Raw genomic sequence first — 12,825 nt, 5'->3', positions numbered from 1 at the left:
AGCATTCCTTTTGCCACCCATAAGGATCTCAGACAAACCCTATCACAGGACTGCCATTACAGCCTGCGTGAAATAGTGCACACACTATGTCACAGACATTTTTCACTGCACAAAGGTAACTTATAAGTCACCTAAACGTCAAACCTTCATTTACTGAAGGCTAGGTGCAACGTTACTAAGTGTGAGGGCACCCTTGCACTAGCAAAGGTGCCCCCACGCTGTCCATCGCCTAATCCCTGGACCTCGCTCCACCACTGACCCACAGTACTGCCAAACCAGCTCTCGGAGGTTTGCACAGCAGCTACAGCTACCTCACAGACAGGGTTCTGCCCTCCTGGGTCTGAGCAGCTTAGTCCCAGGAAGGCAGAACAAAGCATCTCCTTTGGGAGGATGGTGTTAAACCCTCTACCTTTGGAAATAGGTGTTACAGGCTTGGGAGGGGTAGCCTCCCAGAGCCTCTGGAAACACTTTGAAGGGCACAGATGGTGCCCTTCTTGGATAAGCCAGTCTACACCGGTTCAGGGACACCCCCCGGCCCTGCTCTGGCACAAAACTTGACAAACAAAAGGGGAGTGACCACTCCCCTGTCCATCACCACCCCAGGGGTGGTGTCCAGAGCTCCTCCAGTGTGTTCCAGACTTCAGTTATCTTGTTTTCCAAGGTGTGGGGACACACTTGAGGTCTCTGAGTGGCCAATGCCAGCAGGTGACATCAGAGACCCCTCCTGATAGGTCCATACCTGGTTAGGTAGCCAATCCCCCCCTCTTGGCCATTTAGGGTCTCTCCTGTGGGTTTCTCTTTAGATTCTGCTTGCAAACTAACTTATTTTTCCTTTTGTCGCTCTCCTTCACACTCACGGCAGCTGTGATGCCTTAAATTGGTTTGCTTATGCTAACTGTTTTATTTTTCATTTCCAATTTATGTGGCAAGAAAAGTCCAGTTAGGAATTTAAAAAAGCTAATCGCTCTAACTCGAGCAAACATGTGACCTGCTGCGCTGCAAATACTTGTTTTACTGTTGCACACATCTCACACGCACATACCTGCGACTGTTTTAGAACAACAAATCTGCCTCCTACATAGGTCAGGGTTTGAGAAGGATGGTTTTAACCAGTAGCAGAAATGGAGTCTCAGTGGATGACTGCTACTCAGGCCCTAGGGGTTATGGAAGACCGATCGGGGGGGCAAGATCAGAGACTGAGACAGTAGATACCTACACAACATCTGAGGGACAAGAAAATAGAGCAGAATCTATAAGTAGGTTTTTTTTTCAGTCCGAGTCCCCTCAGAAGACACATCTTTCAGTGATTCTGAGGGATATAATGGCAATTGTGCTGTCACTTAGTAAGCAGAGTCTGCGCAGCGGGACAACCATAGCACATTAGACCAACCCAGAGAGTATGCATGTGCAGCTGCAAACAAGGAGAGTGCTGTCTTGGCAGTCTCTCACCCCACCCCTCCTCAAACACGTAGTTGTTGTAAAGTCACGTTAAGCGCAGAAAGAGGGAGGAGAGGCATGATTACTGTCCCCATCTGTAGGAAAGTGCCCCTTTTGGACATGGTCACCCCCCCCCTTTTTGCTCACTGGTACTGAGGTTTTTCAAATGAGGTTCACTGGATACCTGCCAAACAGGTCTCCAGTGCCCTTTCCCTAAAGGAATGTAAAATGTGTACAATTGGCACACACTCCTGTACCTCTGAGTCCCTAGTTAATGATACCTATGGTGCCCGAATACTGGAGGGGGCCCCTAAGGGCTACAGCATGCATTGTGCCACCCCCAGAACCCCCTGCCTCCCCCCCATTTCAAAACAAGTTGTACACAGCTTCCATTGTGCTGTGGTGCAAAACAGATGAAAGAAAAAATGGGACATGGCACATCCATTGTGACACAGGGCCACTCACGGCATCTAAATATATTTAAGTCACCCCTACAGCAGGCCTCAGAGGTTTAAGGGAGGACGCATTATATTTGATGTTAGGGCATATCTGCAGGAGCAGATGTGCCTCTGTGATGTCTAGCACAATTACTGGATGTTGGAAGTGAACAGGAAAGCCCTATGTTGTTTGCTAACAACTTGTTTTAAAAATTCATGATGCCAGCTTATAATTTGTTATGATGTGCACCCACCTTAGAGGTGCTCCCTAAAACGTAATGGTTCCTTATTGTAGTGGCTGACAGGTACTGACCAGCCTGCCACCACAGACTGGTTTCTGTCCCCCTGGATGTCAAAGCCTGCACTCTGAAGCCAGAAACAACACTTGTTCCTAAGGAAGGTGTTACCACTTATTTGAGCAGGATGGCTAGTGAATTTGCATACGAAGGACAGGGACTTCAAACACCCTGTCGCCTTTGGTATGCGACCGTGGCTTCCACCAAACCTGGGAGTTGCCACCCCTTGCCTCAGGTTCCACTTGGCACCAGGATGGATGGAAAAATTAGTTATGCAGTAGGCAGGTTCCACCTCTGCAGATCACAGGGTCCATCAACACAGCAGTCACCCAAGAGGAGGTCACCATGCTCCAAGAGGCAAGTCCAGCCCCGTCTCCCCACCAAGTGAGAAGATACCAGGTCCAACTAGAGGTAGCCTGGACCAATAACTGGGTACCAGACCCCATGCAGCAGCCAATACTTGTTTAAGTCCAATATGGATTCCAACATTGCATCGGAAGGCCAGCTGTCGAGGGACCTCAGCATCGGAGAGGCCACCATCCAGAGGAGTCCAGCAGCCATTTGTGACCCTCTTCCTGCAGGCCCCCAAAAATAGTGTGATCTATGACAAAGGAGCACCACCGACAGAGACCCACAGCATCCAAATTCCCCCTCTGGGTCCATGACACCTAACAGTGTTCCTTTGCCTCCAGGACCGCCACGGATTGACATTCGAGTAAAACCGCTAGTTGCTCAATCAATACAACTGCAACAGAGTTTACTGGTGTTGTAACATTACATCAACAAAGTAACTTTATTTTTTATTAAAACATTGATCTTGCATTCCTTCTGAAATGTGTGCCTCCTTCAACATGTAATATGCCTAACGGCTCGCCCATACCAACGCATGATAGCGTTCGGAAATCTTAGTTTCACCCCTATAAACCAGTAAGTGTGGCCTGTACTATCTGCACAACATTCAATTCACTGCACACAGCCAAATTCCTACATCCAGCCCTGCGTTTTCCTACTTGCTTTATGTTGTATCATACAAAAGTTAAGTATTGGGAAAGCGAGGTGGAGCTGCTGCTAGGTAAACCTTTAAATAGCTGTGCACGGATACCTACTTTCCATGGGTTATTACTTCTTTGGGCAAGCAGCCATGGTGCCTCTACTTGAAGTCACAGACTTCCTTATGGGCTGCTTGACACCTTCATCCGATGTCTGAGTGTGGTGGGTGTTCCGTTTGCAGTGACAAGAACACTATAGTACCCACACTGCACATAATGGTGGACAGAACATATGCCACACTGTCACAAAGTACCCTGTGTGGCAAAATTGTAAAGGACAGACTAGATTTTGAAGCGCTTCATAGGGAAACAAATACAACACAAGGAACACCCCGATTGCCCGTGATAACCAGAGTGAGTGTAGCAAGTCAAACAAATGTCCTCTGGGACTCATCTAACATTTCTACTCGCTTTGAATATGCGCAAAGCTAATTAGTAACTTGTGCCGTAACCAATGCTATTGAAAAAGGGTACAGGACAATATGTTATATAAAAGCTTTCACATCTTTGCTATAAAGGACAATATACATTTTGTTATGTACCCAAATTAGTGCAGACAACGCAGTGCTCAAGTATCTATACAACCTTGGGATCTTTTCAGTGTGTTGTTCTATGATGTATAAATACTTGTTCACTGTCTGAGCACAGTCTCATCTGCCCTAATTTGGATATATATACATTTACTTATAAAGATGTTATAACAATCATTGTACAAGATATTGTACTGTGTCCTTTTCCAATACCATTGATTTTTACCCAATCAAGTAATTGAGTTTTCACACTTTCAAAGCAAAGGCAAAAGTGTCAGTAAACGATTCCCATTGGACATTTGTTTGGCTTATTATCTTAGGCAGTATTCCCCAGCATATTCACCTGAGTTTCAACAGAAGATATGCTCACTCACTTTAAGCAATAAGGCCTAGCAGGCCATCCTCCGACACCCCCTACATCCACAAACCGTAAGGAGTTGGACTTAGTACAGGGAGTGCACTAGAAGTGCAGAAAGACATGTTTTCATAGGCGTCAAGTAGCTAGGGACGGGAGGCATTACTATAGGTACACTTGGTAAGTGTGCAGTATTAATCAGCACTCTGATGAGGACAGAGACATGAACGAGTGTTTAAAAAAAAAAAACGCTTGGGGGTAGGTGTGCTTATTGCATAGGAAGAAGGCAGATAGTAAAGGTAATACAAATACACATCCAATCATCTCATCTTCATTGATTTGAACCCATCGGCTCCCCATTTGTCAGAATACTGAATGACTCCCGCACTCAAATAAGCAGATTACGCCAAACCACAAAGAAAGGAGCAGGTAGTCTCCGTCAACATCCCAACATGCGGCACCTGAAGCAGTTTCACCAACTTCTAATTTATAGCACCTTTCAAACTACAGAAACACACATTCAAAGTCTTGCATAGCCCTGGTCCATCATACCTCAATACCGCATTCGATTTCAGAAATCTTCCAGACACCTTTGCTCAGCACAGGCAGCACTAGAGGAGAACAGACTTCTCCTAATAAGCTTCAAAAGGGTAGCATAACCAGACTCTATATATACGTGCAGTCTCTAAAATTAGTGCATTCTGCACAATATTTGGCCGTTCGATTAGGTTAGTCCATGGATCACCCCGAGTGCTCTTGCATGGGCGACAGGATACCTGCTCGGGTGATAGTGAGTTTTACAAAAAAACTTTTTTTTTTTTTTTTTTTTTTAACAAAAAATTCATATCATTACAGAGAATGCCACACACAACTCTACACATACGGGTAAAATGTTTGCACTGCTTGCCATGTTCATCCTCCAGCAGAGCTTAGTAGATTGTTCAGTTTCCTGTAGGATATGGGCATTACTGACACAGCACTGCCTATAACAGTGAATGGTACATATATGTTCTCAAGGACTACCCTGTGTGTCAAAAACTACTGTTCTTCAGTTTATGATGTTATCTTTACAGAACTTAAGCAGTATTCTCCAACACACCACCATCTTGCATCCACAAAGTGGTCAGAGTTGGATTTACCACATTGAGTGCACCAAAGAGGCTTGCAAGCCATGTTTTACAGAACTTCATGTGGCTGTCACAGGAGCCATTAGTAAAGATTAACTAAGCATGGATTCGGAAATGTTCTGAACGAAGGCAGTTACTCGACAAGCAGCAAGATGTAGTCAAACTGTTTCCATCCTGTGGTGTATGAATGTGATGGGCCCTTGCACGGCAACAATATGTTGATGTAAGTGCACTGATCTGTTGGAATAGGGCCGTGGCTGGCTTTATAAAAGTCTTGTGTGTGGTGCATGAACGGCATGGGAATGGACCATAGAGCAGTTAGTGCCTGCACAAGGCTTTATGGCTCACCTTCAGACGTCTTGGTTCTATATTCAGATACTTTGATTTGTATTTGTGCGTGGAAGATACAATTTCTGGAGCTGCTAAAGCAAACCAGTGTAACTAGTGGATTACCTTTTTTTTTTGTTTTTAAAAATAGATTTCCATTGGTGGCAGTGAGATGGGCCTTGGAAAAACGTTTTTCTTCCTCATTGTGGGTAGCTGTGGATTTTGGGCCATAGCTCAGCAAAGCACCTAGGCAAACCTGCCCATTTTTTTAAAAAACTAGTGAACCAGGGAAATCTAAGGGTGCATGACTTGCATGGCTCTCACTAGGTAATATTACCCTTGCAAATGTCTAACTTTGGTAAGAAACACATTTTAATCACATTTCTGTGGCAGAAAGACACAGAATCTGCATAGAGCTACAGGTTTCCTACCACCGAGTTCACACGTTTCTCGATAAAATCTATACCCTACCTGTGTGGGTGGGGCAAGAGAAAACTAAACAAAAGGCCCTAACCGCTACTTTAAGAGATAAGCAATAAGGGGTTTTGTGTTATTTGGGGTCATGCTGTGATGCCACCCATGAAAAACAGAAACCAAAGACACTTATGAAAACTAGACAACAAAAGTGAGTCCGAGGTGGTGTGCCGTGCATGGCTCCCACGATGTTTTCTTACCCATAATGCTCTACTAACCAACGCCTGAAATCATATTTTCCTTCCATTTCTGTGACGAACTCTCAGAATCTGAAGGAATTCATAAAATGACTACCATTCTGCATTAATGTGATGATAAAAATTCTACCTCCCCCCTTATGTGACTGTCTACTGCCTGCTACAGGAACAGCCCATACCAATGTCAACAGGAACCCCCATCTAGAGGACATCCTTTGACCTTGGTCTGATCAGTTTCTGGCACTGACACAAGACCTACCCACACAACCTACATGCCATTTTTATAAGGAGACTTGGGGGGGGGGAACTGCTAGGTTTAGTGTGTGGCTCCTTCCATGTCCCAGAGGTTTCCATCACAGAAATGTGAGGAAAAAGAGTGAGTCTGCAAAGGATCTTGGGAAGGAATATTAAAAAAAAAAAAAAAAAACACAAACACGTCACATCACCCTGGATACCCCTAGGTGTCTATTTTTCAAAAATATACAGGTTTGTTAGGTTTCCTTAAGTGCTGCCTGAGCTAAGGTCAAAAATCTAATCTAGAGCTATGCCTCATAGGGGGAAAAACGGCCAGTTTTAGTTGAAAAATGTGATGAGTCAATGTTGTGCTTTGCCTGTGCCCTGTCACAGGCACTAGGCTTACCCACACAAGTGAGGTATTAATTTTATTGGAAGACTTGTGGGAGCATAGAATAGTAGAACATTTGGTTTTATCAATTGGATTTAGCTGCATTTGTACCTTTCACATGTAAGCCAGTGTATATGAAAGACGACGTTTGGCAAAATACCCTCCTAAATCATGTGCTACTACAGGTACACAAATGCAGAGATGTACAAATAACCACTGTTCCTAAACTCCATATTGTGCGCCCATTTCATAAATACATAGATTTCTTTGATATCCATTTTTTTAGTCTACATATTAACCATAAGAATGGGTCTATAGGCGATATTCAATGTAAACCACTGTACTGTGCAGCTCAGTTGTTGGCTATGGGTACCTTGGGCTCTTCGAGAACCTACAAATCCTAAATATCCCCACAACCAGAAAGCTCTAGTGGACATAACAGTATATTGTATATTTTAGAAGAAATAAATGCAATGGTGACAAAGTTACAGATAAAAATGTCATAAATTGCAGTTTTTTCCTACTCATTTTCAGCATGTCTTTACCTCAACAGTTCTTTTCCTTGGGAAAACCTTTAGGAATTTACACATGACCCCTTACTTATTTTAGAGTTATGTCTACTTTCCAGAAATCTACACCCTTCCTAGATCACCCACGGGCTTCCACTGGTATTCACCACAAACTGGAAGTAGGGTGAAAGCACAAAAATAAGCTACCTCTTAGAATAAGCATTGAAAAAGCCGATAGGTCTCGCCTTTGGAAAGGCTGATCAGTATTCTTAATTAATGTTGCTCAGCAAGGCCAAGTCAAATAAAGTATAAAAAAGGGACTATGGTGCGTTTGTGACCATGTCATTTTGTGGCTGCATTTACCATTTTTGTTATTTAATGTAGGAAGGGTGGAGTTAATCAACATGGAGGGCAGAGGTGAAGAGAAGCAATAGATAACAGAAGGAGGGTACAGGTGGGAGGAAGCAACACAGAGGGTGGAGTGGGGAGGAAAAGCAACTGGTGAGAAAGAAGGGTGGGGAAAGCATCTCAGGGTGGGTGAGGAGCTGGATGAAGCAATTGGTGAGCAGGCAATCACAAGTGGAGGGAAGCAACACGGAGGGCAGGACTGGAGAGAAACAGTGGGGGAGAGAGCAACACCAAGCATGGGGGGGAGGGGGGGGGGGAAGAAAGCAACATGGGAAGAAGCACATGAGCAACACAACACAGTGGGGGAGACAGCAGTGATTTGTTTGCAGTCCTTACTATCAGCAATTGGTTTGTTTCTAAATGCCTCCACTGTTGGCATGAACAGGAGCAGAAATCACAATATTTGGTGGAGGAAAGATCGGAGATACTTGGCAAAGATCATGCAGTTTGAAGACATGGGTAGTAAAACTCAGTTCCTATGACTAACACCCTACCCACTAGTCAACATTGTCTAGGGAGAGATCTGAATGTCTACGTTTCGAAAGTTTATGGTGTCTGTGCAGTTGTTGTACAATGAATGTCACTACCAGCATTAATCTCATTCACAGGAACGGGCACCTGAGGCACATATACTAACAGCCACAGAAGACCTGTAAGGATTATCACAGGATGACCCAAACAGGCATAAGAGAGTAAGCCTTCATAAATGATAGTTGTTCAATTGTCACCAACTTACTAATACCACTGTACTGGAGGTACAGTGATGCAGGGGGCCCTGCCAAAAGAGAAATGTTATACTATAGGATTTTTGTGGTCAGTTCTTTATAGCGCTTAATGCCAGCATGTCAATAAGCAACTTCAGTTTGACAGCTGCTTTGCTGAAGATCACAGACTCTGTAAATAGGTTAATCAAGGAGTGCACGATTATCCTACATTCACATTCTCCTTAGAGAGGTGGGGGTGAGTTCAGTGTGATTGAGGCATCTTCCATATCCACGTTGGTGTGAATAGTGCTAGAGATGACATAGCAACCTCAACAGGTGCCATGCAAAAGAATGGTGGTACAAGTTAACATACGTCAAGTACCAAGGCACATGGCCCCTTTGTAAATACATTTCAGTTTAAAAGCGAAGGTGTTTTTTGCCATCTCACCCATTTACACAGCATGCGAAAGGCAGCCAAGGTCCCCTACTGTTCCATTTATATTCCCTCACAGTCAAACAGCGGAGTACATTTCCCAATGCATATCAAACGCTCCCTTCACTGGGTACTCTTTACACTATTGCTGAAACAAAGGGGACGGCGCACTAACTGGGGACATTCAAACACTGCAAGCACAGGGTTTATGCTGGAGCATGTTTTATTTTACAAAATAATCTCCAACTTTGCAGGGGTCTTGCAGCTGGAGCAGAGCTGCTCACAGCAGCAGCTGACGGTCTAGAGAATCCACACGGAGTCCCATTAATATTCTGAGAAGCCCCCAGTTAAAGAAACCCAGCAGATGGTCCATTCAACCTGAGCCATGTTTTGCTGTGACATAGTGGTAGAAACTGGAGCGTCTTGCAAAGAAGTCACAAAACTGCTTCTCCTAAACTTATGCTGGGCACTGCCATTTTTAAGACGTTAGATATTTAAAGCAAACAATAGCAAAATTAATTGTTTTTCCACGCTGTGCAGTCACATAAGATCAATGCCTAGGAGGAAAGAAGTGGGTACCAGCGCTATTGCGTCCTGGTTATTTTATACCCCCATACACTGCCGCCCCCATCCATCTTGCTTATATGAGGGGCAATCGACCAAGAAGCTGTGAAAGATGGGCGTTTTTCTTCAGGCACAAGAAAGATAAACAGAAGTTGATACAGCACTTTGTGCATTTTTATCCCTGTGAATGGGGTGTGTAAAGCACGACTAATCCTCCTTGAGAGTTTATAGGCACTTGCAGGTCTGTCTTCATAGCCCTTTCCCTCCTCGTCTTACACACTCACACACAAAATCCTTTGCCCCCTAGCCAGTCTGATGACTTTCTCTTTGCATGTATATTAATCCTCATCATCAAAGTACCGTGCCTAAGGGATAAACCAGAAGGATATATTACACGTTAGAGGCTTTTACTTGAATATCACCTACATGTCAAAGTACGACCAGAAATTAAATTAAAATATGTAGTCTTGCTTTTAGTTGGAGAATTCACTCACCTTTCATGTTGTGCAATAGATAAGCCCAGAGTGACTAATCATTTGATTCCACGGAGTTTTCCTATCTACACTGAAACATGTATAACGCACAGCTTTCCATGGAGTTTCAAAGTGGAATTCTAAAAAAAGGGGTTAATTACAATCGAGTGTAAATTCACAACTCCGTATAGCTTTCTCACAAATAGGACCTATTCTTTGTAGCTGAAAGATATCAAAAGTTACAGTGAATCAATTTATGAGAGGAAATTTTGACCAATGCGCATCAGAATTAAAATTCCAAATTTAGGAGGATAATATTGTGCGCCACTGATTTTCTTTCTCTTATCAGACAAGTTATTAAACCCGGACCGATAATTTGATCTTCGTTGCCTAACAGTTTCAGTAGCCCTGCCCATTATCTCATCTCTAGCTCCCAATTAGGAAGAAAATAGCTTTTAAAGCATGCTTTATGGTCAGGAGATAATCTCCTCCCTAAACTCCGAACACCACCTCTATTATTCATTTCCCTACCCAGAATATTTCACATCTTGCTTCTTTTTTAAAATGTCAGCTTTCCAACGCTCCTCTCAAGTAGGCCCCCAGCTTTCCACCTCATTTAACACATCTCTTATTTCTCTACCTTATCTCCAACAACTCTTGTTAAAGTAATATCCAGTCAGTGTGTCCAACCTTCTAATCACACTCATTTGGTTCACAAACCGCCTCTCCCCTCATGTTCCATCTTGCCTGATGTCTCACCCTAATATCTGTTTTAAAACTATCAGTAAGATAGAGAATGACAGAGCAGAAGGAAGGAGACTACGAACACACGCCATGTAGGGTACAAATATCACTTAACCGAGGTTTCTGTTTTGAATTAATATGTAAAACGTACTGTAAACACATAACTTATGTGTTACACCCGGACAATTACCACCAGACACGAATAAAAACGTCAAGTAGGTTAGAGTATCGCTTGCCGTTTCCAGAGCTATAGAACAATACTCTTTCCAGAAGAAATTTACTACTCTATTCTATGGTGTATAAAGTGCCAGAAAAATAAAAATAATTAAAGTGTTGGAGGTTGATTCCTTTTTGCAGGAAATAAATTATATCTTAATTCGAAAGAGCCATGAATGATCTGGTCCAGACGAGTTTCTGTCCAAGTTCTGTATACTGCCTCAACTGATTATGGCCCTAATCCATCTGCTGTGCCATGAGGTTTTATCTACAAGAAGTACCTATATTTCCTGAGAGGAAGCCAACATTACTGTGCTCTGTAAACCAGAGAAGAACCCTTCATTGAGTTCATAATATAGAGGCCTGTATCACTGCTGAATGACAGACACTAAGCTCCTCTCAAAAGTGATCGCTAGTCAGGTGCCACATCAAATAATCCATTCTGACCAGCAGAAGTTCATTTTAAAGCAGAACATACTGACTTTTCTTTCACGTAAGCGATGCACAGCTTTTTCTTAACCACGCATAGCTATATTAATGAATACCGAAAATTATTTCATTTGTTGAGAAAAACTGTCCATTCACCTCACTACAAATCAGTTATCAATGTGCTACATTTATTTAACACTATCGATTACCCCAAAGTATCTAACATTGGTCTCATGCGGGGGAAGTGGAGGCGGAGAGATTAGGTATTCATTTTGTCTTCCGAAGGACGGTATTTTCCACACCTTAAAAAAACTCTACCGATTGTTTTGGATGCTTTCTAATATATCGCTTTAGTAAATGTTTCCATACCCTACACTCTGACTAAACACAAACCTTTGTCATTCACCCTCTTCCTACAAAGCACTTGAACTACTTAAGTCATCCATCACTTTTCCGCTGTAAATTCACGTATGCCGAATTGCTTTAACACAATTCTTCTACTTGTGTTTTTGTTAAACACCAACCAAAACTGATTAGATACGAAATAATTGTTGCTACCTGGATTCCACGTCGAAAGTGTGAGAAAAAAATAACCCACATCCTTATGTGAAATAGTCCTTCATTCACTCTTAAATAAGGAGAAAAAAAAAAAAAAACAGAGTTTCCCTATTCGAAATTATACGGCTAAAGCTTAAGCCATTTCCAACTGTTAACAGCAAACGGCTTCCCCTATATCAAATCATTACGGCTGGAACAATTAAAGCGAACGCACACAATTTAAACATTCACACGTACTATAATGGGGTTGAAATTCTCCTACCCCACCCCCAGATTACAACCCCACAACCCAAACATCAGAAAAAGTTGTGAAAGCTATTACCTACGTCAGATGTAGAGATAACACTGGGACGCGCCTGAATTAGAAAGAAGAGCAAACCACATTCATAGACGAACAGGTTTAACGTCAGTCCTTTATACAACCGAACGGCTAATTAAACTCAAAATTATCGAGCCAAATGGACACAATGTAAACCGCTTGGCAAAAAAAAGATATAGATGTAATCCACGACACAAAACCCGTTTAACAACGAGATTTCTGTAACAGAAACATTCTCCCCCTACTCATATTAACATTAAAGTATTAGACGTCCAACAGTCTCATCAAAAACGTTTATTGTTAAAGAATCTTATTAAACGCATCGACGTACTAATACGCTCAAACATGCATGAAACCTGCTGAACAGCTGTCTGGGCTGCAATCACCGGTGGAAAATCAGGAAAGCCGAACATCACGAAATAAACCGTACTCCGAGACAACCCACTAATGGCGTCGCTGTATAAGAATATTGCGAAGAATAGCACGTGAATCTTCAACTACGCAGATAGTTAACACTAGACTATCCATATATAATAAATAGTATCTTTAATCTCACTGGCCCTAAACACACATATTAAGGAAAAGAAAACAGCAATAAACAATAAAAAGATGAA

The 12,825-nt window shown here is 42.8% G+C and overlaps 1 long non-coding RNA gene across 3 annotated transcripts in view; it reads right to left on the bottom strand.

Moving 5' to 3' along the window:
• Positions 1–12,825, bottom strand: part of LOC138261835 (uncharacterized) — a 46,872-nt gene that overhangs the window by 34,003 nt on the left and 44 nt on the right. For 2 of the 3 annotated variants that reach the window (XR_011199155.1, XR_011199156.1), the window contains exon 1: positions 9,967–12,821. This is a non-coding gene — a long non-coding RNA (uncharacterized lncRNA). Of the gene's footprint in view, positions 1–9,966; positions 12,822–12,825 lie in introns of those variants that run through there. The other variant, XR_011199157.1, reaches the window with a different exon arrangement.

This window comes from Pleurodeles waltl, chromosome 10, assembly GCF_031143425.1.
Source record: "Pleurodeles waltl isolate 20211129_DDA chromosome 10, aPleWal1.hap1.20221129, whole genome shotgun sequence".
In the NCBI taxonomy this organism is placed as follows: domain Eukaryota; kingdom Metazoa; phylum Chordata; class Amphibia; order Caudata; family Salamandridae; genus Pleurodeles; species Pleurodeles waltl.
The sequence above is the reverse complement of the archived record's forward strand: the minus strand, read 5'-3'. Positions and strand labels throughout refer to the sequence as shown.